Below are 24,564 nucleotides of genomic sequence, written 5' to 3' on the forward strand. Positions count from 1 at the left end.
ACAATAAAAAAGTACAGCATCTTGGGTCTTAAAGGCTTAAAGATAAACAAGCAGACATGTAGCTGAAAATCAACAAAGCCCACATGGTAGAAGTTCATCAATCTGTGTGATCATGAGGTGTCGAAGTGTTCAGGTATCAGGCATCAACGAACAAAAAATCCTATCCTTGTGAATGAGAAGGAGTGCCGAGTGGAGACCCAAAGCCGATCTGTCGGCAACTGACCATCCCCTTACAGAAGGGTCATGGGAAGGAGAATAGCCAGTCAGGGTGCAGTATAGCACCGATGAAACATATAACTTTCTTCTAGTTCTTTAATGCTTCCTCACACTCCCCTCTCACTATCATGGTGCCAGTTCTACCTTACAAATCCAGAGGAGGTACACTGGTGTGAATAAGAGCTAGAAACACAGGAAATTCAGGATAGATAAACTGCTCAGTACCAATAATGAGAGTAGAGATACCAGGAGCAGCAGGGGAAGGTAAGGGAAAAAAAAGGGAGCCTATCAGAATGAAATACATATAAGCCCCTTCCTGGGGGACGGACAACAGAAAAATGAGAGAAGGGAGACATGGGACAGTATAAGACATGAAAAAACAATTACAACTTAAATATTATCAAGGGTTAGTGAGGGAGGGAGGGTGAAGGAGGAAGGAAAATAATGAGGATCTAATATCAAGGGCTCAATTGGAAAGAAAATGTTTTGAGAATGATGATGGCAACAAATGTACAAATGTGCTTGACACAATAGATGTATGTATGGATAGTGATCAGAGTTGTATAATTCCCCCAATAAAATGATTTAAAAAAAAAACAACTAGGCAGAGTATATCACTTGAATGATTCTCATGGGGTGGCCATAGTATAATGAATTGAAAGAAATCATTATCCAAAGAATCCTCATTGATGTTCAATGTCAATAGTTTAGTTCAATGTCAATACATAGTCAATATATATATGATCAATATACATATTCCTAATCTCCTGCCCAATGTGGAAGTCAGGATCAGAATTATAAGTTCTACGATTTAAATTTCCACTTTTCCAATGAACTGAATCAGTATTATACAGTCTTCTACAATTCCAGTAGGAAATACAGAAAAGGATAAAACACATCAGAATCACCTGAGCCTTGGCCATTTACTTTGGTCCTTATAACACTGCTGGCAACTGGGATGCTCTATGTTTTTCTTATGTGGATCAACTCTAATGATGTTCACAAATTTCAGTCTCTTTCTTGGGGACATTCCAGTTTTAATAATACCCAAGCCAGGCACATCTTCCTCTTTCTTCTGCACTGCTGTTGACACAGAATTTGCAGACTGATGAGAGAATACAATGTGAGTAATACATAACATATAGATCCAGATGCTATTACTGTTCTGCCTCTCTTCTGTTTTTTAATCATTTTATTAGGGGCTCATACAACTCTTTTTACAATCTGTGCATACATCATTTGTGTCCAGCACATTTGTTCATATGTTGCCATCATCATGCTCTGCCCCTCTTCTTAATACAAAGTCCCCAATCTCGTTAACGGTGCCCTTATTGAGTAATGGAAAACATCCTTATACCATGACCAATAAATGGAAAACTCTTAATTTTCAGACATGTGAGTAAAAGATGACTTTATAATAAAGAAATTGGACATTCAAATATACATACAAAATGGAAGTGGGGGAGGGGGGGGAAGAAACCTGGATCCCTACCCCACAGCATACAGAAGCATCAATTCCTTACTGCGTGACTCTGAAGGAGAATGAAAAATCAGTGAACTTTGCAGATGATTATGTTAATTAAAACATCTGAAACATTTTAAATGGGCTATATAAAAAGCTATTATAAACTGAAAGTGAATTTCTAGAGGAACTATAAATTGTACAATCACTTTAGAAACACTTTAAAACTCACCATCATGTAGAGTTAGAGGTATAAGCACCCAACAGGACACAATAAAACTGCTGCACAAAGTTTCTGAGAGTCCAAAGCCATGACAGGCAGGTAGTGGGTTTGTACCTCTGACCATGAAGTTAGCAGTCCAACCCTTAATGCATGTCAAAACCAGGGCTCCAAAATCAACACTTATGTATCATATTAGATTGAAACTTTATATATATATATATAGAAATGAAATAAGAAGTATACATCCCCCCACAGTGAGTGCACTTTTCAATCCCAAGGTAAACAATATTTCTAATGTAGCATTATGTGTAGTACCTAATGTAGTTTGCTAGTTGCCCTATACAAGTATAGTCTTCCTAGATATGGCCCCTTAACTCCTTCCAAATATTTAACATGGGTTTGTTTCCCACCAATGTGAATGAAGCCCAGGGGCCCTGGTGGCATAGTGGTTACTGTTGGGCTGCTAACCCCAAGGTCAGCAGTTGGACACTCGAAAGAAAGACGGCACTTTCTTCTCCCAAGAGTGACATGGCTCTCTACTCTGCTAAAGAGATACAGGCTTTGAAACTCACAGGGGCAGTTCTTCCCTGTCACATAAGCTCTCTATGAGTCAGTGTTAACTTGATAGCACTGAGTTCGGGGTTTTTTTGTTTAAGAGGATTGGGCAGCTTGCCCAAAAATACATTGGTTCCCTGTGGCTATGCAAATAAGATGTCTGAAGACCTAAGATGGAAATTTGTCACATTGGACATCACATTAGGTTTAATTGAGCCATTTCAGAAACAGAAATTGGGATCTCACTACCATCAAAGAAGAAGAGCCTGGATCCAAGATACTATTGTGGGGGGGGGTGTTTGGGGGAAAATAGTTTTAAAAGTTGTTCAGAAATATCCCCCAAGGTCTTCCAGGCATGATCTCTGCACACATCAGGCACATCGGGCAAGAGTGCAGGCCCACCAGCCAGCTACCTGAGGATTGCCTGGCAAGCACACTCCAGTCCTGGCTCATCTCCAGCGAGTCTGTCAGGTCCATCAGAGTACTCCCCAGGGTATTACAGCTGTCCTTAAAGCTCTTCAATTCGAGGAAATGCTTGGCAGGTTTACTCTTCTGAGTGGAAGGTAGGTGGGGAGACTTCAGGAGATTGGGTAAGGTCTCCCGCTGCTGACTGGTGGTGTCGCTGAGAGCTCCCACTTCATGCTTTGACCGCAATGGTCAGCTCAGTCAGGGCCTCCTGATAGCACAGGGACTCACTCTGTACAAAAGACCCCTGTCCCACAGCTGGCTGCCTCATAGCCAGGCAGCAGGGTATCAATGAAGGCTTTGCGCATATCTTTGAAAGGAGAAGTAGAGTTCCAAAAATCAAGCACGTTGGAACGGAAATTTCTGTCCTGTAGGGAATGGGGATGCTGACCTTCACTGTGAAATGGGATCTCAGAGGCATGAATGGTGTCCAGAGTTATCTCTTGTACAGACAGTTGCAGCATTTGTTATTTCCCTGAATTTCCAGCTGTGGCAGTCTGGCATCATCATCTGCAAGGAGCCGGCATTCCTACTTGCGATCCTGAACTCTTGATAGTCGAATGTCAATCTCTTCTTTCAGAATCTTGGGGACAATGCGTCCCACAGGGACATGAGGGCCCCTCCGAGATTTCATTGCAAAGCGCATGATTTGCCTTTTCACAAACATAAATAGCAGTACAAACACCAGGATCCCATAGGCCATCACAAGCACACTATTCACCCCAGACAGCCAGTCACTACTGGACACAGTGGCCTTCCCACCCTACGCAGAGCTGCTTTGGTGTACCCCTTTGCCTTGATTCATCAGCCAGGGTTTGTCTGCCTTTCTTGGATCTCCCCGGCCATTTCCTTATGGGGGAAGACTAAGTGAGAAACATGGCAGTTTGTGGGGAGGGTGGGAGCACATCCTAGATTCTTTTTTTGAAACTCTTCAATCCAAAAGATAGAGATCTGGGATACAAGAGAGATACAGACTTTGAAACTCACAGGGGCAGTTCGACCTTGCCATATATGCTCTCTATGAGTCAGTGTTAACTTGATAGCATTGAGTTTGGGTTTTTGCTTTAAGAGGAGGAGCAGCAACAGAGACATGGTGGCAGCAAAACCAAGAGACTGAGAGAGAGCAATGGGATTAGAGGCCACAGAACAAAAGAGCTCAGTGCCTTTGGGCAGAAAGTTAGTAGATGAAGTAGTGTACATCTGAGTACTTATCTCGGGAACTAGATTGGCCAACCCTCACAGAGCTGAGTGCATTTGGTCTGAGGCTAAGGGGCGGAGAGACCATTTATCTGCAGAGCTAAAAGACCTTTGTAACATTTGCCCATTCAGGACAGAGACCAGGAGCCTGAAGAGTCTGACCCTACCTTCAGGTATGTCTGTCAAGATGCTCTCTGAAAGGAGAACTGTACCTTGAATCATTTATGATCCTAAATTGCGTGTTAGGGTAGAAAGGTGAACCCTATGTCAAATATAATTTAAGGAGACCATTTATTAAACTTAGACGATAACAAGATACACACATGGGCACACACACACACACAACATATATTTAAGTGAGGCCAGTAGCATGATGTCAAAATAACAACTGAGGATTCAGTTGTGACCCTCAATAAACAGGGCATAGAACGAAAGGCATTTTACAGATGACGATTGGTGGCAGATTAATACATCACAGGTACAGATGGGACTACAGCAGCAGGAATGGGACCATGGTTAGGACACGCACATTGTTAGACAGAGGGACTTACAAGATAGGTCCAGGGCCTTTACACAAAGACAGTCAAGGCAAAACTAATGGCAATGTCACCCATTTTGTCCTCAGGAAGCTGATCTCCATCAAGGATACACCTAGGCAGGCAAGTGGAGAGGGGCTGGCTTGAAAGGAGTGCAGGCAATCTACTTCGAAGGCATTCTCCCCCAGGGGAAGATGACCTACCTGCTTGGTTAATGATCAGAGAGAATTTAACGGAGGCTTAATCAAATTAGGGACACAGCAAATTGACATTGAGTTGTCACTGTCATCAGCAACCCAAACCTAAAACCCAACTCACTGCCATCGAGTGGATCCCAATTATAGCGACCCTTTAGGAGAGGATGAACTGCTGTTTGTGGATTTCCAAGACTAACTTTTTACAAGCGTAGACACCCTGTCTTTCACCCCAAGAGGACTTGGAATATTGAACTGCTGACCTTGCAGTTAGTAGTCCAATTTGTAACCACTACGCCATGGGCCTTTGGTAAGTTGGAGTTCTCAGAACTTAAGTTCTAGTACAATTATAAACAATTACTTACCCAGTGAATTCTATGATTCAGGAAGATGAGCAAAGACCTTGGATGGTGACCATGAGGACAGCCTGGACCCTTGTACACTGATGCTCTCCTGGGGTCAGACTCTAGGAAACACGGATCCTTTCTGCTTCCCCTCAAGCTCCTCTGCCTGACACTTCCCTCAGGAATCCGAGGGTTGCTCACACTGTTTGGAGTCAGGTGAATGGATGTGGTTCACAAACTAGTCAGAGGTTGAAATCCTTCCTTGTGATACTTCAATGTGCAAGACAGTACTAATAGATTTCTAGCTCCCTAGATCGGCTCATATTTCTCTGTGGCATATCTTTTATCTGAAACAGAAGAGAAGTCAATGTTGAGAAAGACATGCCAGGTACTTGGTCTGTACTCCGCGCACTGAATAGTGACCACCCCCATATCCTGGGATCAAACCATGCTCCAAGCTGAGGGTATTTCCATTAAACACATAATCCACTCTATCTTTACAGAGAAATTTTACTAATTTCTCAAATATCCTTTTTCTATGTATATAATATCCTCATTCTTTATATACAATATTTATTTTCAGAATAAAATGGAAGTATTTAAAACCTCAAAATTCTCAAGGTCCATTGAAGCTAAATATCTTCATTTCACCAGCAGTCTAACTGAAGAAATGAGTATTTCATGAAGAACATTCTTTACTAACCTGTAATGCACCTCAGAGCACAACCCTTGACGTATTTGGCTAAAGTGATCCAGCTGAATCATGCTCCATATGCCACTCCAATCCATGCAGAGCTTTTCATCAAGTTTAGCCTGCCCCAATTTCATTGCATCCTGTGTATTCTTTTTTTGTTGTTGTTGAGAGAGTGAGTGATTTAGGGAGAGAGTGAGTGAGTTAGGGAGTTAGTGGGAGGGTGAGTTATTGAGTGAGTGAGTGAGTGAGTGAGAGTCCCTGTGTATTCTTTCCAATTTCTATTATGTGTGAAGAAATGTCTATTGTTGGGTAGCACATTTAGCATAATAGTGAGGTAACTAGAGTAACTTGCTGTACAAGTGGCCTACAAGAGACAGAGGGACAACAATAGGAAAACCTAGAGGTAACTTGGCCAACACAGAGATATCCTAAACAAGGAAATAAGCCCGGGGAATCCTTATTTGCTACGCTTTTAAGCTCTTGTGATTATGATTGTCCATTTTTAAAGCCTTTTAGAAAGACTGCAGTCTACAGTCAAGGAATGGCAAAGGGTATGTAGATGGATGCTAAGTACTTAAGCTAAAGGCAGAAGCTTAAAAGAACAAGATGGATCCAGAAAAGAGATGACTATTCAACCATTTTGTCATCTTGGTCTAGATGCTGGATTCCAAGATCTAGGTAACACTGGCAGATGTCGAACAACACAAACTGTAGGAGAGGGCTTATTGGCTCGGGTTCTAGGCTGTCCCATCCATAGACTTATTCTTCAAGGAAGAGGGAAAAAGCTAGTACATAGGCTTGAGCTTGTGAAACATGCTCCAAGCAGAACTAGTTTGGCAGGAAATCAAAATGAATGTGCTGGGAAGAGGCTGTGCTGTGATAAAGTAGGGAGGCAATAGCCCCAGTGGCTAGTTGGACATCACTGGCACTGCCCTTTTGCAACCCCCAGGGTGTCTCTGAAGGCAGGAAAGTGTGAGGTTGTAGTTCTAGGATAAAGGGTGCAGATTAGTGCTCCTCTGAAACTAATCAGCAAGTCAGGCCACTAGAGAAAAGCACAGTTTGTTTTAGACTCTCTCATGTATACCAGTCATCAAGCATACTTTGAATATAAGGCTTTCCATTCCTCCGGGTCTTAAGGACAAGCTTCAACTCAGGGCTCTTAAATTGGTTGGCTCCAGAGTAAGGGTGGCTTCCAGGACCCTCCTTGAGCAATATTCTGAATCTAAACTTGACTAAAATTTAATTCCTTCCAGTTATATGTATAACTTATGCAAAAGACAAAAAATAACAAACCCAGAATGGTAACAGTAACCGTCAAGAGATCAAAAGACACAAGAGGACTTATGTTGAGGACTACGTTCACCTCACCCAAATCATGGTATTGCCAATAGCCTTGTATGTATTGGAAGTTGAATACTGCATAAGGAAGATTGAAGAAGAATTGATTTGTCTGAATTGTAATGCTGGCAAAGAATACTGAAATAGCATTGGTCTCCAAAAGCAGAAACCATTCTGTCTTAGAAGAAGTAAGCTCAGAGTGCTAGTTAGAGGTAAAGATAGTGAGAGTTTATATTTACATACTTTGGACAATGTTGTCAGAAGGGAGTAGACCCTGGAGAAGGATAGCGTATGTGGTAAAGTAGAAGGACAGGGAAAAATAGGAATCCCCAACTAAATGGATCGACACCATGATGGCAACAATGGGTCCATCCTAAATTGTGAGAGGGCAGTGTTTCCTTCTGTTGTCTACTGGGCCCCTATGATGTGGAATCAAGTCAATGACATCTAACAACACAATCACCTCAGAATCCACCAATCAGTACCCAAGACATGCACAAAATACCAGTGTTAGTTACGTTTACAAAAGTTATTTCCATGGTAACGGATGCCAAACCTTTCATGCAACATGCTGGAACATAAGCTCTCTTATTAAAAAGAAGCAATGGGTTTCCTGTGTGTGAGTGTATAACAAAGCAATGACAAAATCACTGAGCAATTCCTGCCCTTTATTGATTTACACAATTGTCCTGGAGGTGAGCTGAAGGAAATTCTCTAAGATCCACCCAGCATGTCTTATGACAGAGTATTTCCCAAACTTGGGCTCAAGTGTGAGGGCAGCATACAGTCACTCACGTGTGAGTGACTACTTGTTTGTCCAGAGTAGTGTAGATCATTTATTCCTCTACACTGAAAGGTCAGCTACAAGTCCAGAAAATCCAGGCAGAGCAAGTTATCTATAAGAGTTGAATGGGATTTGGGATACTCAAAAGGTCTTTAATAACTGAATAAAAATTAAATTCCACGAGAAATTCCAAGGTTAACTGTAAGATAGATTCAAGTTGAAACTTCTGGTAGCTAGAGATCAGAGTATTCACAGAGTATGAATAAACACTTTATGTTTTGTTGCTTAAGTTCAAGTTATTGGGTACAAACATAACAATGGTTGTGAGAGTACATTACTAGCATTTTCTATGAGACCAGTAAAAGCCTGATATCAAGGCCAGATGATACTTCAAGAAAACTGTAGACCAATATTGGTAATGGATCTACATGAAAAAGTTCCTAAAATTATTGGGAACTGAGTCTGACAACACATTAAAATAATTATGTACTATGATTAATTGAAATCTGTCCTAGAGTTGATTTAACACAAAACAAGCAGTTTAATACACCAATTAATGTAAAAATAATTTTACATTACAAAAGAATTGAAAATTATATAAATAGACACATAAAACATACTAAACAAAGTCAAAGGCTTTTAATGTTCAGGGAAAAAACCCTCCACAAATCTAACATAAAATAGATATAGTTCAATATGTTAATATGATAATAAACATTCCTTTTTAAAAAAGGTCAAAATATCAGACTTAGAGGAAAGAGAAAAAAAATCACCCTACCTCAGAAAAATTACAAAAATATCCACTTTCACCACTGATATTAAAATTGACTATACACTAAGACTACAGCAATCAGAACAAGATTTATGATTTTTTTAAGAATGAGTCTGCCAAAGAGAAATAAAATTTCCTCTAATCATAAATTAATGATTGTTTCCATGAAATATTCAAAATATGCCATAAATAGGTAATAAATATAAAAACGTTGTAGCTTACATTTCAATGCACAAAAATAACTTTTGGTATTTAATTCACAAATCATTAATTGTAAAACAACAGCTCCCAAACTATTAACCCTTACACCTTAATAATGTGAGCATCCTTACAACACACTGATAATCTCCTCAAACACTGAAACCCTAACTACCTGAAAAGTCCATCACCATCCATTACGGCTATTCACACCCTGAGCATTCCCTGATACTGACAACCAATTTATATTTAAAAATTTAGCCTAATTCATTTATCCCAATTTTTAAAATCAGGAAGGCACCTGGGAATATATTCTATAACTTTAGTCCTAATTTTATAACCCAGTCTCAAATTGAGAAACCAACTTCCAAAAGTGTACTGATTAAGCCATAACTATACATGTTTATACCATCATACATAAGCCCTAAGTAACTCCAAACATAGGATGTTAGGCTGGACATATTCTAAACATAAAGCCATTTCATCTGTCCACTAACATCTGACTCCTGACACTTATGTTTATTTCTATCCATTGGCTCTTGTTCTTGATATGAGAACATTAATCCCACGATCTATATTCCAATCATAACTACAGACTCTGACTCTAGCACTCTACAACCCTAAACTGAACCCAAATCTATCCCATCAAGAAACTCACATTGCCCCACATGGAAGCAGCACACCAACATATGTGATCATGAAGGGCCGAGGGGACCAGGTTTCAAGCACCAAAGGTGAGTGAAAAAAAATCATATCATCGTGAATGAGGGGAGGGCATGATTGTGACCCAATGTCCATCTATAGATAACTGGACATCTCTCACAAAGGAGTAGTGGGGAGGAGATGAGTCACTCAGGGTTCAGTGCAGCAATAATAAAACTCACAACCTTCCTCTAGTTCTTAAACGCTTCCTCCCCCCAACTATCATGATACCAATTCTACCTTACAAACCTGTTTAGACCAAAGGATGTGCAGTGGTACAGAGGGGATCTGGAAACACAGGGAATCTAGGACAGATGAAACCCTCAGGACCAACGGTGAGAGTGGCAATACCGGGAGGGAAGGAGGGTGTAGAAAAGGGGAACCGATCACGGAGATATACATATAACCTCCTCTTTGGTGAATGGCAACAGAAAAGTAGGTGAAGGGAGACGTCGGGCAGTGGAAGATAAGATAAAATAAGAATTTATAAATTATTAAGGGTTCATGAGGGAGGGGGTAGTGGGGAAAAAATGACAATGAGGTGCTGATTCCAGGAACTCAAGCGGAAGGAAAATTTTGAGAATGATGAGGGCAATGAATGTATAGTGTGCTTTACACAATTGATGTATGTATGATTGTGATAAGAGTTATATGACACCCAATAAAATGATTTTTTTAAAAGAAACTCACATTGCTAATTACATATGTGGAGCTGTCTTCTCTCTCAGGCTTTACATAAATCTAAGGAACTAAGGTAGGTAGACAGACAGACAAAACCAGGAACCACTGGCACATTTTCAGTAAACTATTAAATCATTAAGAGTTTCTGATTAGCAGCATCTGATTCATGGTAGTTGGTAAAATAAAGTGGTTCATAAATGTTCATATGTGATAAACAACATCAGCGATCATGTTGAGAAGTCACACCGAGTATTTTAGATATCATAGGTCTCTTGAAGATCTCCCCCTTACTGTGTCCTGGCTTCAACGAGACTTCTCTGCTATTAGACATACGCAGGGATGTGTTAACTAATAAGCAAGGTGCTTGAGGGTTCAGTTGTACTGATTTACTAATTTGTAAATCCCAATTCTATCTGGTTTGTTCCTCAAAGATGTAGTGAAACCCATGTTAAATAAGGCATATTATTTATTGGTTATTCTGTCTTCGACCCCTTCCCTCCCCTCATTCCCAGAGGACACTCAGGTCGCAAGAGATGCAGGAGGCATAAAATTAAAGGTACATACATTGGAACCATTGCATCCATATTTCAAAACTAACATTGGCCTTTTACTCAGACCTAGGGAAAGGGTTCAGAGAATGATTTTTTGTACCCCTCAAATAGTGTGTGCTGATAACTCTAAAATATTTTGGTGTGACTTCTCGACATGATTGCTGAAGACAGACGTGTGCATAAGCTAATGTGGTGAAGAAAGCTGATGGTGTTCGGCTATAAAAAAGATATAGCATCTGGGGTCTTAGAGGCTTGAAGGCAAACAAGCAGCCATCTAGCTCGGAAGCAACAATGCCCAAAGAGAAGAAGCACACAAGCCTAAGTGAACATGAAGTGTTGATGGTATCAGGTAGCAGACACCAAAGAACAAAAACCATCATTGTGTGATCACCTTCCCCGCATAAACGCTGAAGACGAATGTGTGCATAAGTAAGTGTGGTGAAGAAGGCTGATGGTGCCCAGCTACTGAGAAATATAGCGTCTGGGGACTTAAAGGCTTGAAAGTAAACAAGGGCCATTTAGCCCAGAAGCAACAAAGCCCACATGGAAGGAGCACACCAACGTGTGTGATCATGAAGGGCCGAGGGGACCAGGTTTCAAAAAACAAAGGTGGGGGAAAAAATCATCATTGTGAACGAGGGGAGTGGGTGATGGGGACCCAATGCCCATCTGTAGACAGCTAGACATTCCTTGCAGAAGGGTAGTGGGGAGATGAGTCACTTAGGGTGAGTGTAGCAACAATGAAACTCAAAACCTTCCTCTAGCTCTTGAGCGCTTCCTCCTCCCCAATTACCATGATCCAAATTCTACCTTGCAAACCTTGTTAGACAAGAAGATACATAGCTGTGCAGTAGGGATCTGGAAACACCAGGGGTTTAGGATCAATGAACCCCTCAGGACCAGCAGTAAGAGTGGCATCACCAGGAGGGAAGTCGGTGTAGAAAGGAGGAACCAATCTCAGGGATCTACATGTAACCTCCTCTCTCGGGGATGGGCAACAGGAAAGTGGGTGATGGGCGACACCGGGCAGTGTAATATAGGATAGAGTAATAATTTATATTTTGGTGTGAGCCAACAAATTAACCTCACAAGACATATTTTAAGTGGGGCTGTATCTTTCTTTACCCCAAACTGGAAACGTGTCAATTCTATGGACACCCTGTGTGTCCAGTGCCAGGAACTCCTTGTTAGAGCACACTGGGATTCTCCTCTCATGAAGAAGTAAATCCTCAAAGAGTCACTCATGATAACAAGAGTAGGTCAACCCCTCTCTGATCTCACCTGTGAAATGCTGACTGAGCTCATGGATATCTCAAAAACTCTGGAATGAAAGTGAGGCCTTGGTGTGGACAAATTAGCAGAAGTCATTAGTGGACACTTTCATCGTCAGGATGTTGGCACAGGATTGAATACCTTTGAGCTCAACCTCAGGAGCTTCCAGAAGCAAAATGCAGTGTTCCTCCCTGAGCCTGCCATACATACCGACTGGATGAGGGTACCTGACCTAAGATAGGCCCCCTGCCCAGGTTCCAGTGTCTCTTACCTTCCAGGAGGCAGAAACCACCCAACAAAGAATCATCCACTATCTTCTCACACTGCATTGCTTGATCTGAGATCCACATCTTCCCCCAATTTCAGCACCTCAAAGATTCTGTCTCCAGGATCACCTTGGTGTGAGATCAAATTGGAAGGTAAAGGGGAGGATAAGAAACATTAAATGGTAATCACCCAGAATTACTTCAGCATGACTGAGAAATCAATATAATTTATCCTCCAGGTGCCTTGCTTATTGGAACTGTCATCCTGGAGCTTCCAGTGGATTGCCCAATATTATCTGATGCTTGTGCTAATAAGAATATGCAGACTTCATGAAGACCTGATTAGTCATCTACAGAGAAGGTGCCAAGGATGAGCTATATCTGTAAATACATAGCTGGAATGTGGGACATAGCCAGCTATTACTGTGTGAGACACACTGAAGGAAGTCAGTGTGAACCCAGGAACAAACCTCACCTTCAGGAATGGGCTACAGGGATTGCTTATGATCAAGTGGGCACAAGAACCGGGCTCTGAGGCAGGTAGGAATGTGTTGACAGAGTGGGTTTCCTGTTGTAATCTCAGACTTCTCAGTTCCATAGTTTCCCCCAAGAAAACATCTCTATTTGTATTATGTTCCAAAGCCCTGAGATCTATAAATTCAAGTACTGGGCTTCCTTAGAAATTAAAATAATCTCTGTGTGAACTATTTGCCTTCAGAGATCTTCACTTCGGTCAGAACCAGTTTTCATTTAAGAGAACTTATAGAAATCGATGACCAGAAAAGGCGTTAACTGCAGGTCTGAAGGGAGTGATCTCACTTAGGTTGTAAACAAACTCTAGAAAAGCAGCTTCCTTGAAGAAGTGCTGAACTTGTCTTGTAATTCTGTTCCTATCTCTCCTAGCTGTGAATGTAGCATTTGTAACAGGGGAAATGTCACTGTCCTATAGCAATGTCACAAGAAATAATTTTCAGCTTTATGAAAGTTTCTTAACAGCTGTTAACACCTTTTAAACAGTGAAGATGTGTGTGTACTGACTGGAAGACAATGAACGTCTAATAATCCGACCACGCTCTAAACCCATACTGAAGAGATGAGCACACAATGGCAACAGAGTTGCCTTGCTGAATAAAAGAAGTCTTCTAAACATGATTAAAAAAACACAGCATGATCAAAAGTGAAAAGTTATTTCAGATTAGGACCCTGAAATGCGGAATTTGTTTCCACCCGTTTTGTGAGGAAAATCATGGATTTAGAGTCCCGTAGTTTTCTATAGCATTGAAGCCCCTCATATCCTGATGAATGAATGAACTAAAAAAAGAAATTTCTGTGCACAGAAACACAAAAATAATTCTCATTAAGAATCACCATGTCAGAATGTTGGGGGCAACAAATGTACAAAATGTGCTTGAGGCAATGGATGTATGTATGGATTACGATGATAGTTGTATGAGCCCCCAATAAAATTATTTAAATAATAATAATAATTAATTAAAAAAAGAATCCCCATGTCTATAATGCAAAACATGCCAGTTTGGCAAATCTAAATTAGTCCGTGAAGAAGCCCTAATGCTCCAGTGGTTAAATGATCGGCAGCTCTATGAAATGAAAGCAGTTGAGTCCCACGAGGTGACAATGTGTTCGCATATAGATTACAGTCAAGAAACCATAAGGAAAAGTTTAACGCCCCATGACATCACTAACAGAATGCAATGGAGTGTACCTGAGAACAATAAACCAGTGAATAACACAAGCCTCCTATCAAGAACACTTGGATAAAAGGTTATAAAATTTAAGTACTACCATGCAGTGGGGCAGAGAAAATGGTTACCTATTTTAAATAAGATGAGATCTTACTATACATATAAATTATGTACCTGGATGTTGCCTTGTACTAAGAACAATTATAACAAAATTTTTAAAAATTAGGAGCTAACATTGAGACATAGTTCTGCACATTAAAATCAAACAAATTGAAAAAGAAACTTTTACAAAGGAAATAAATCAAAAGGATAGAAAGAATTTATATACTTAGAATTCGGTTGCAAGAAACATTTTCTGTATCCACTAGGACAGTGATTCTTAACCTTCCTAATGTCAAGGCCCTTTAATATAGTTGCTCATGTTGTGGTGACCCCAACAATAAAATTATTTCCTTTACTACTTCATAATTATAATTTTGATACTGTTATGAATCATAATATAATTATCTGATCTGCAGGATGTATTTCCTTGTTACAAATTGACCATAAGTAAAGCCTTGTGATTAATCACAATACAATATGTAATTATATATTGTGATATATTTATTTCCAATAAGAATTAAATGAAATATTGTCTTGACTCATGGTGTAGCATGGGTAACAGTCTTCACCTCAGGGTACTCGTATGTGGGCGTATCTGCATGTGGGAGGACCTGCCTGAAGACAGAGGAGCAGTGTCTTGGTTTCAAAGACCATCGAAAACAGGTGTTTTCCCGTGTCTCAGGTGACCCCACCCCTGAGAATGGGTCGTTCGACCCCCAAAGGGGTTGCAACCCACAGGTTGAGAACTGCTGTGCTAGGATAACTGATAAAGGACCGATTTAAATCCTATGCCACTGTGAAAATATAATATAATATAACAAAATATAATAAAACAACAAAAAAGTGCTGAACTTGAGGACATGTGTCACTAAAATATATTAATGCACCCAAACTCACTGTCTTCGAGTCAATTCTGACTCATAGTGACCCTTTAGGAGAGAGGAAACCAACCCTGTGGATTTGCAAAACTAAAACTCTTTACAGGCGAAGAAAACCTATTTTTTCTCCAGAATAATATAAAAAAGGGCCTGGAAGATCAATAAATAATTGCGGGATTCTGCAAATCAAGAGAATATAAAATTCCCTATAAAAAATTGAGTGGACTTTAGATCTGGGTCAGTAATGCTCTAAAAGCCAAGATGAATGGTACAGGGGTGGTAGCAGTGGATTAAAGACTGCAGTGTTAAAGAGAATTGAGCCAATAATAGGATCAATCTCTGAGGTGAGGTTTATTTGGGGAGAGATCCCCAAGTGGGACTCTTCACACGCAAAGTGGAATGTTGCAGTATAAACAGAGATTAGGAGACAAGTCCCAGGGACTGTCTTAGAGATGAAAGTTTTAGCACCCCTGTTAGTAAAGGTCTGTGGATGGGAGTGACTGCCTAAAGTCCAATTGAAGGGTTTCCCTGTAGATTAAGCCTCCATTGAGTATTTTCTGATTAAGCAAGGATATAGTTTGAATTTGCCCAGAGGCAGAGGAACCTGGAAAGTGGACAACTTTTCCACCATTCTCAGCCAATCCAAGGTGTCCTGTATTCCTTAAATTTAGCCCTGTCTAAATCAGATGGCCCTGGACCAGTCTTGAAAAATGTTTTATCTGACAGTGTATATGCCCCAATTATGGTCCTGTCCCGGCTTCTGTAGTCCCACTTATAACAATGATGTATTGATTGTCCACCAATCATGAACTTCTGAGTTTCCTTTGTTCCAATATTATTTAATTAGATTCGCGACTTGCGTGCTTCCTTGACCTACACTAATGATCTCCTTCATCCGGGTGACTTCTGTTTCTGTCTTTGTATTCTCTGTCTCTATTATGACATAATAGATGTTCTCCTTAAATTATATTTGAGGTTGGAGTACCTGTTGCAGTTTAAAACAGAGAACAAGCTAGTTTCTGATGGGCAGAAATGAGTAAGGAGGCACACACAGGAAAGATCTCTTTCAGAGTAAAAAGGAGACCCCATTTTAAACATAGTTTAAAGGGAACATTTGTTAAATCTTAAGGGACAAAGACAGCACAAAGATACAAACATGTCATCTAGATGAGGGTTTCCACCAACAGGAGGTGCAAATGGCTTCCCAGGTTAACAATTTAGATGTGAGTTAAGAGGGTGTGGGGGAGGGGCAGGGCATGAATGGTGGCCAATCAATACATCACAATTGTATGACCTTGCCACAAGAAACTCCATTTTGAATCAGGCACTTCCATGTTAGTTATTGAAACTCACACCTCACCGACCTCCCCCTCCACATGGGGTAGGTCCATGAGGCTTCTATTCAGGGATGTCTCACCCTTGTCAATAGGGTGTCTCCCAGGGATTAGAGAGAATGTCTTCCACCTCCAAGATGGAATACGGGATTTCCCAGAATTCTCAGGAGAAGGCCATGCCCACACAGAGGCTTCATTGGCTATGATCCAATGGACAGACTCCAACCCTTCCCTCTTTAACCTCTCAAGTCCCAAATTTACACCAGATTATGTAACTACCATACTGTGCATCTTTTGCACAGAAATACAAAGCTGTGTCCTTAAATTTCAGGTTGTCCATTTGAATTTATAGTATGTTCTTACCATTGTCTCTGGAGATGGTGAATTCGTCCTTCAGAGAGTCTGTGTGGTTTTTCCTACCAACACTATTAATGTATGAAACCCACTGCTGCCCCTTCTCTGGGGCTAGGCAGACCCTGTGCATATTATAAATACAGACAGTGAATGCAGAGACAGCAAGGTAGAGTCTCAGAGAAGCCTCAGTCTGTCTCAAGTCTCCCTCAGATTCCATAGCTCCACCTCACACTGGCCACCTGCAAACACACAGACATCCTGATCAGGAAAATCATAATATATTTACTGCCTCTCACTCACACCCCATAATACACTCTTTCTCTCCATCCAAGCACCTTTTGAAATTCCAAAAAGGAAAATTGAGCTCAATAGAGATTCCATAGTGACTTGATGTGTTCAGTCTTGAATGGGAGCACCTTGGAATTCCAGAGGTGGAGCAACTCTCCAAGAGCTTCAGAGTTGGGAATTGGATGGTTTTCATCAGCAGGGGAGGGGTCTATTTACATACCTTCTGCCTATATATTCATAAGTAATGTTGCATGACCTCTAAGAGAGTCACTCCAAGAGTAGATAAGGATGTTCTAGATATCTTGGAGAGCCCTGAGTGTGGGGTTCATTATGCAGTAGGCTGCTAAATGCAAGATCAGTCATTCTAAATTGCCAATGCCTCTGCAGGGGAAAGAGTGCTCTCCACACCCATGCAGGTTTACAGACTCAGAAGCCTACAAGGGCAGTCCTATTCTATCCTATAGAGTTGTTATGAGAAAGAATTGACTTAATGGAAATGTCAACCTATAGTTAGAGACATTTCTTTGAAATGTGCCCTCCTCCTCCCCAACCCTTAAGTATGGGGTTTATTCTTTTCTTGATGCAGTTAAATATTCCCTGTCAAAATATATATTTAATCTGACAAGCTTCCCTTGTCTAATTCTGTTTTAAATTATCTTTTCGAAAAGGAAATTCTTGTGCTAAAAGGAAAACCCTCCCCAGCCCCTTCTGGACCTGCCCTTAATTGTCCCCTTGAGCTTGATATAACAGTGGCTCCTGAGTCTCGCTCATTCCCTGAAGGTTTGTCTTGTCTTGAATCAAGCTTGCCGTCCGCTCTCAAGGCTTTTGCACACCAAGAATTTTAAGGTACTGAGTTAAACTTAGAAGTTCTGTAGATTCTGAAGGTCTCTACATCTTCCAAAGAAGCCAATACTGTTTGTTAATTTGAGTAGCACATCAGGACGTTTCCAGGGCATCTTCCAAAACAGAGGAAGTCTCCCATGCTTGAGGAGTTGATTGTGCTCTCCAAATCTAGGTATTATGCTTTACAATACTAATGCTTTCTTTTTTTAAAATAATTTTATTGGGGCTCTTATGGCTCTTATCACAATCCATGCATTCATCCATTGTCCAGCACATTTGTACATATTCTGCTATCATCATTTTCAAAGCATTTGCTTTCCACTTGAGGCCTTGATAACAGCTCCTCATTTTCCCCTCCCTCTCCCACTCTCCCTCCTTCATGAACCTTGATAAATTATAAATTATTATTTTCATATCTTATATTGTCTGCTGTCTCACTTCACCCACTTTTCTGTTGTTTGTCCCACTGGGCGGGAGTTATATGTCAATCCTTGTGATCGATTTCCCCTCTCTACTCCCACTCCCCATTACCTTCTTGGTATCCCTATTCTCATTATTGGTCCTGAGGGGTTTATCTGTCCTAGATTCGCTGGTTTGTGAGATCTTATCTGTAGCAGTGTACATGTTCTGATCTACTCAGATTTGTAAGGTAGAATTGAGGTCATGATAGTGGGGGGAGAAGCATTGAAGAACTAGAAGAAAGGTGTTTGTTTCATCGGTGCTGTAGTACCCCTTGACTGGCTTTTCTCTTTCTTGTGACCTTTCTGTAAGGGGATGTCCAATTGTATATAGATGGGCTTTGGGTCTCCACTGCACACTCTTCTTCATTCACATAGATATGATTTTTTTGTTCTGGGTCTTTGATGCCTGATACATGTACACCTCATGATCCCACAGGCTGGTGTGCTTCTTCCATGGGGGCTTTTATTGCTTCTCAGCTAGATGTCAGTTTATCTTCAAGCCTTTAAGACCCCACACACTATATCTTTTGATAGCCATGAACCATCAGCTTTCTTCACCACATTTGCTTCTGCACCCAATTTGTCTACCACCATCATGTTGAGAAAGTGAGCATCACAGAATGCTGGGTTTTAGAACAAAGTGTTCTTGCATTTGGGGAGCACTTGAGTTGAGGTCCAGTTTCCATCTTCAACCTTAATACCTAACATGTAAATATAAGTGCACACATCTATTTCCCTACCATTATATATAAATATATTTACATAGGTACATGCCTATATTTAGACCTCTATAAATGTCCTTTGCCTCCTAGCTTGTTCCTCTATTTCATTTTACTTTCCTCTTGTCCCACTACCATGTTCAGCCTTCATTAGCTTTTCAGTAATTCCTCGCTCTTACTTTGCCCTTGATTAATCCACACTAGGTATCCTGTGCCTTCTCTCCATTGATTTTATCTCATTTGTTGTTAACTTGTCCTTGAGTTGGTTGACCCCCCTCCCTTCTTTTCTCCCACCTCTCCTTCTCCCGTGTGCCCCTGGAACCAGTGGTCCTGTTTTTTCCTTTTCTGAATTGTTTATCCCGTCTTCTATCTAGATGGACATGCAGAGACATTAATAAGCACAAAAACAAGGCAAAGCCAAACAAAACAACAAAGGAAGAAAAAAACAACCAACCAAATAGGAATAACAACAAAAAGATAGCCAATGACAAAACAATTAAAGGCTATAAATCATTCCAGTTCTGTTTTTAGATTTTTAGGAATGTTTTCCATTCGAGTCTGAAGGGATGCTGTGCCACACTCTCTTCCCAAAGTCTAATTTTTGTATTCCCTGGGGACTTCATTTCTTTGCTTCCCTTGCTGTTGCATGCCCTTAGTGTTTTTCCCCAATGTGATGGAGTCAGATCAGACACAAGTCCCACACTGAGTCTCCAGTGTTGTCCCCCATAGCGATATGGTTCAGTTAGGGACATCATGTCTTGTGGTGGGACCGGCCGTATGATCCTCTCTGCGCATTGTTTGCTCTTAGCAGGAATATTGTCCTCAGGGATTAGTGGGTCAGGATGTGTTCTTCTCACTCTCCTACCCTCTTCACTTCTCCTGTGTGCTCTAATCAGAGATGCCCCTCTCCCCCAGCTTCAGATTCAGTGCTTTCCTCTGAAGTGCCTTCTTTGAGTGGTGGGGTGGTGGGGCGAGGAAGGGAAGGGGGATATTCCACATAGTTGGGATTCAGGCCATCCCCATTATATGATTTGTAATGACTGTGAGACACTTTGGTGCTTTATTAAGAATCTCCAAATGTCTGTTTCTCGTAGTTTCAAAATAATATACAACTGTCAATTATTTCAGAAATGGTAAAATCAGGTTTGGTTTGGTTTTCTCTTCACAGGAGATATTTGGACTGGGTTTCACACACATAGAGTTTCAATATACAGTAATTTGGAAAAAAGAATTAGGATGGAGAGAAACTGATTGTGTTGAGACAAGCACATGGAGGTCAGAATTTAATGGCCTAGAGAGACTACCAGTCCTTCTGGTATTGATTTGAACTTGTTCCTAGTGTGATTTCTTTCTCCCCTGTCTTCTCAGGAAGAACCAGGGCTTTTAATGTTTAGGATCTTTCCTTCAAGAAAATAAGAGACATGGAGAGCTGTAGTTGCTGAAGTGTCCTTGAAGATGTGCTCCACATAGGTGAATTGGGAAACTCCAGACACAAGAGGAAACAAACACTTGGCCTCCCCTGCAGTTGCTCCTGTGACAAAGATTGTGTCCCATGTACCCTGAGCTCCCTCTGTTGCCTAATTAGTGTTATGATGCTTGAGATGTTTGACCATTTTGCCTTCATTGTGTCTCCTGGTACGTTTCCTACATTTTACAATGTCCTCAGGTTTCAGATTGTTAAGTTAAAACACATTCAGCTGGTTGAGCTATAGTGGTTGCAATGCATCAATATGTGAAAACTGAGTTGTTGTTAAGACTCATCACAAGGCTTCTTTGCCACCTAACACAAGTTGTGTTTCCCAGAGCCTTGTAGATCTAGAAACTTGATATCTTCAGACCTGGAAGTTAGACATTAGCACTTTGAGACATAGCACATAGCTTTCACAACTCATGACTGGTCTCTGGCAGCTCTACCTGTACTATCACACCTAGGAATAAGGGGGAAACTATAATTTAAAACCATTCTAAGATGAAAATCACTGTTTTTGACATGAAAGTGCTTACGGGGTAGGACATTCATGTCACCAAGAAGAATCCAGAAGGGTGTCACCTCCACAGGCATCTCTGATCAACATGGTAAGGATGATTTGTGAGTGATAGGCCAGCTGCATCTGAACTGAGGCGTGCAGATGAAAGGGAAAGAAAGAGATATGTACAAAGCATGGGATTGGGAGGACAACAGTCTGATTGACTGAAGTACTAATTATATTCAAAGCTTGGTTTTTATATTCTTCTTACAAGGGAATGATTACAAAATAAACATTAAAGCCCTAAATTTAAAAAACATTCTGAACTTCTTATCTATGTAAACATTACTTAACTGGAGACACTGTCTAAACACTTGAATAATAACAACACTATATTCTAAGATAAGCACAAGGACATGCAGGGTTTCAGAGAATCTTAAAGAGGTCATAAAAAACTGAGTTATCGCACAATACTGTTAGCTACGAGGTAAACAGAGGCACAGGAGACTAATTAGTCACCCATCAATAAACACCTTGACCAGCAGACCTCCTACAATGATGGCCTAAAAAGCCTGATTTTCATATGTGACTTGGATCTCTGTTACCATATTTTACTGTAGGTGATTCACGTGTACTGTGCTTGTGGAAGCAGAAGGAGGATGGCTCTAAGTAGAAGCAGTTGAGTAATGGCCCCTAGAGGGGATTTTCCTGACCCCCTGTTCTGCGAGGTCAATCTCTACCCCTCATCGTTTGCACTGCATGATAAAATACTTCCTGAAAACCATGGGTAGATTTGTAGAAATGCAGGCAGTTGGCCTGAGCCATAATGAAGGGAATTCCTGGGGATACTATTTTCCTAGGAATCTGCCGCTTTCTCTCTGGGCATCCCAGTTCTACCCTTAGGACAAGGGTTGCCCATGAGATGTGCAGGCTGTTGAGTTAAAGTGAAAAGTAAAATGATGAACATTTCTAAGTATCCACTTCCCTTAAAAACAAACAAAACACTTTTATTGGCACTTTTCCACTTACCATATAATTCAGTACTTCAACCATATCAAGAAGAGTTGTACAATTTTTACCACAGTCAATGATAAAGCAATTTCTACCCATCCATAATCATTATTAACGTAATATATTTCACATACTTGCAAAAATGTATGCAACAAAACTTTCACCAGTTCAACAACTTCTACATGTGTAATTCAGTGCCATTGGCTATTCTTTTCATGTGGCACAACCATTATTTTTATCCCCCTGCATATTGTTCCACCGCCATTAAAATTAATTCACTGTCCCCTAAGCAAAAACTCTACCCCCTTCACACATGCTAACCATAGATCAAGTTTGCTTGCTTTCTTTCTTTTCTTTCTTTCGTAATGTTCGTGATATAACATTCGCATTTTCATACTTAAAACACGTCTAAAAAAAGAGTTGTATGTCCATTGTCAAAATAAGCTTAATGCTCCTTCCTGCCTCACAGATCCACTGATTACTCCCCAATTCCCCTCCCCCATTCCATATAAACCATTGCCTCAGTTATTGTCTCTATGGATCTACTTCTTCTTTGCTTCCAAACAGGGAGACAATAACAAAAACAATTAAAACAAAGACAAAATGAAACATAAAGAAAAATAATAATAACATAAAGATACAAATAAGTAAAGTACAAAACAAATAGAGAAGGTACCCACTTCTCTTTTCCTGTCTTCCTCTTCATCTGCCTCCATGGTGATTGTGGTAGTTGCATAATCTGTTGTCAATTTGAGACTTAAGAGTGAAGGGGTGGAGTTTAGTCTGTCAATCCAGGTGAAGTTTGATGACATCATTTGGAGGCGCTGAGGAGCTACATAGCTCGCTGGAGGTAGGACACAGGCTCATGCCCTGTGAGACAGTCCTGTGAACAAGACACATGGAGTTACACTAGAGCCCTGGACCTGAAGGAGCCACGTGGAGACCCCTGACAGCGTTAAGATGTTTCCACCTGCACTGCATCCACAAGATTTTCTACCCTCTGGCTTGTGGTCTTCCTGCATTCAGCATCATTGCATATGTTGCGTGAGTCTGAAGAGAAATTTATCATCTGGTATTAGATATATGGGCTAATATCAGACTTAGGGACTTGAACTGGGCTGGTATGCTTTCTTAATGCACAATTTCTCATTGATATAAAGTTCTAACTTATACACATGAATGTCTATGAATTTGTTTTTCTAGTCCACCCATACTAATACAGTGTGGAGTTTCACATGTTCACTTTCCAGGCACTCGGTAGAGGTGCCCATGGTTTATGACAAGATTTAGCTAGATCTATCCTCTAGGTGATCATATTCTGGGTACAGGATCTTAACATGGCTCTGTAAAATACTTACCTTCATTGAAAAATCAATGAAGATAAGTGCATTACAGCAAAGTGTGGTGAAGAAAGCAGATGGTACCGGGCTATCAATTATCTGGGGTCTTACAGGCTTGTCTTCAAACTAGCAGCCATCTAACTGAGGTGACAAGGAAGTCCACAATGAAGAAGCACACCAACCTGTGTGATGCAAAGATAGTGACAATGAAATTCAAATATGATGAAGGAAAAAGCTTCAGAGTTCAAATTATGAACATCCAATTTGTCGAAGGGTAGGTGAACTGTGAGAACTCAAAATCCATCTGAAGAATTTCTAGTCATAGTAAACCTCTGGCAGATCCCCTTGAAAAGCTTTACTATCAGACAGAGATGATTGTGAACTTGATCATGGTTGATCAGACCATAGCATAATATGATTATTAGTCAGTTGACCTACCTTTTGATCCAACCTGAATTACTCTAAGGTAAAGTATTTCTCACTTGTTCCATGACAAATTTTTTTTGCTGAACTTTCAAATATTGATGGTAGTCTTTCTTACTCTTTATTTTCATTTTCAGTTTTATCTTTATACTATTATTATTTTCTTCTTGCTGTTTTATTTTGGTTTTGTTTTTATTGTTTTTACTGGGTTTCCAAGTTTGTAAAGCACAGAAGGTGCGGATCCTTAGAGACAATGAGTGATGAAATGGTCTGTTGGACCCTTGGGGAATAGAGAAGTAGGAAAAGTGAGGAATTTTTTTGAGAAAACAATGAATGTGGGAGGGGGAGGGAACATAAGAATTCATTATGATATATGCATATATATATTACAACACTTTAAACATTATTTAACTATGTAAGTGTATGATATGTGAATATTATATACATCGATTTATAAAATTACATAAAAAAGAAACAAAGCTTGACCAATGGTTGCCATGGGTGAAGGAGATAGGGTAGTTGCTTAGGGAGAATTCAGTTTATATTAATAGTGGCGGGAGAATTTTGAAAAGGATATCAATAATGGTTATAAACATGAAGAGTATAATTAAAGAAACTCAATTGTACATATAATAGTGGTTGAATTGGAGAATGTTTTGCTGTGTACATTTTGCCAATAAAATGTAATGAT

The 24,564-nt window shown here is 40.4% G+C and overlaps 1 pseudogene; it reads right to left on the reverse strand.

Annotated features, from left to right (window-relative positions):
- Nucleotides 1-2,771: 2,771 nt before the first annotated feature.
- Nucleotides 2,772-24,564, reverse strand: part of LOC142461055 (protein C1orf43 pseudogene) — a 41,522-nt pseudogene continuing 19,729 nt past the window's right edge.

Source organism: Tenrec ecaudatus, chromosome 11 (assembly GCF_050624435.1).
Source record: "Tenrec ecaudatus isolate mTenEca1 chromosome 11, mTenEca1.hap1, whole genome shotgun sequence".
NCBI lineage: Eukaryota > Metazoa > Chordata > Mammalia > Afrosoricida > Tenrecidae > Tenrec > Tenrec ecaudatus.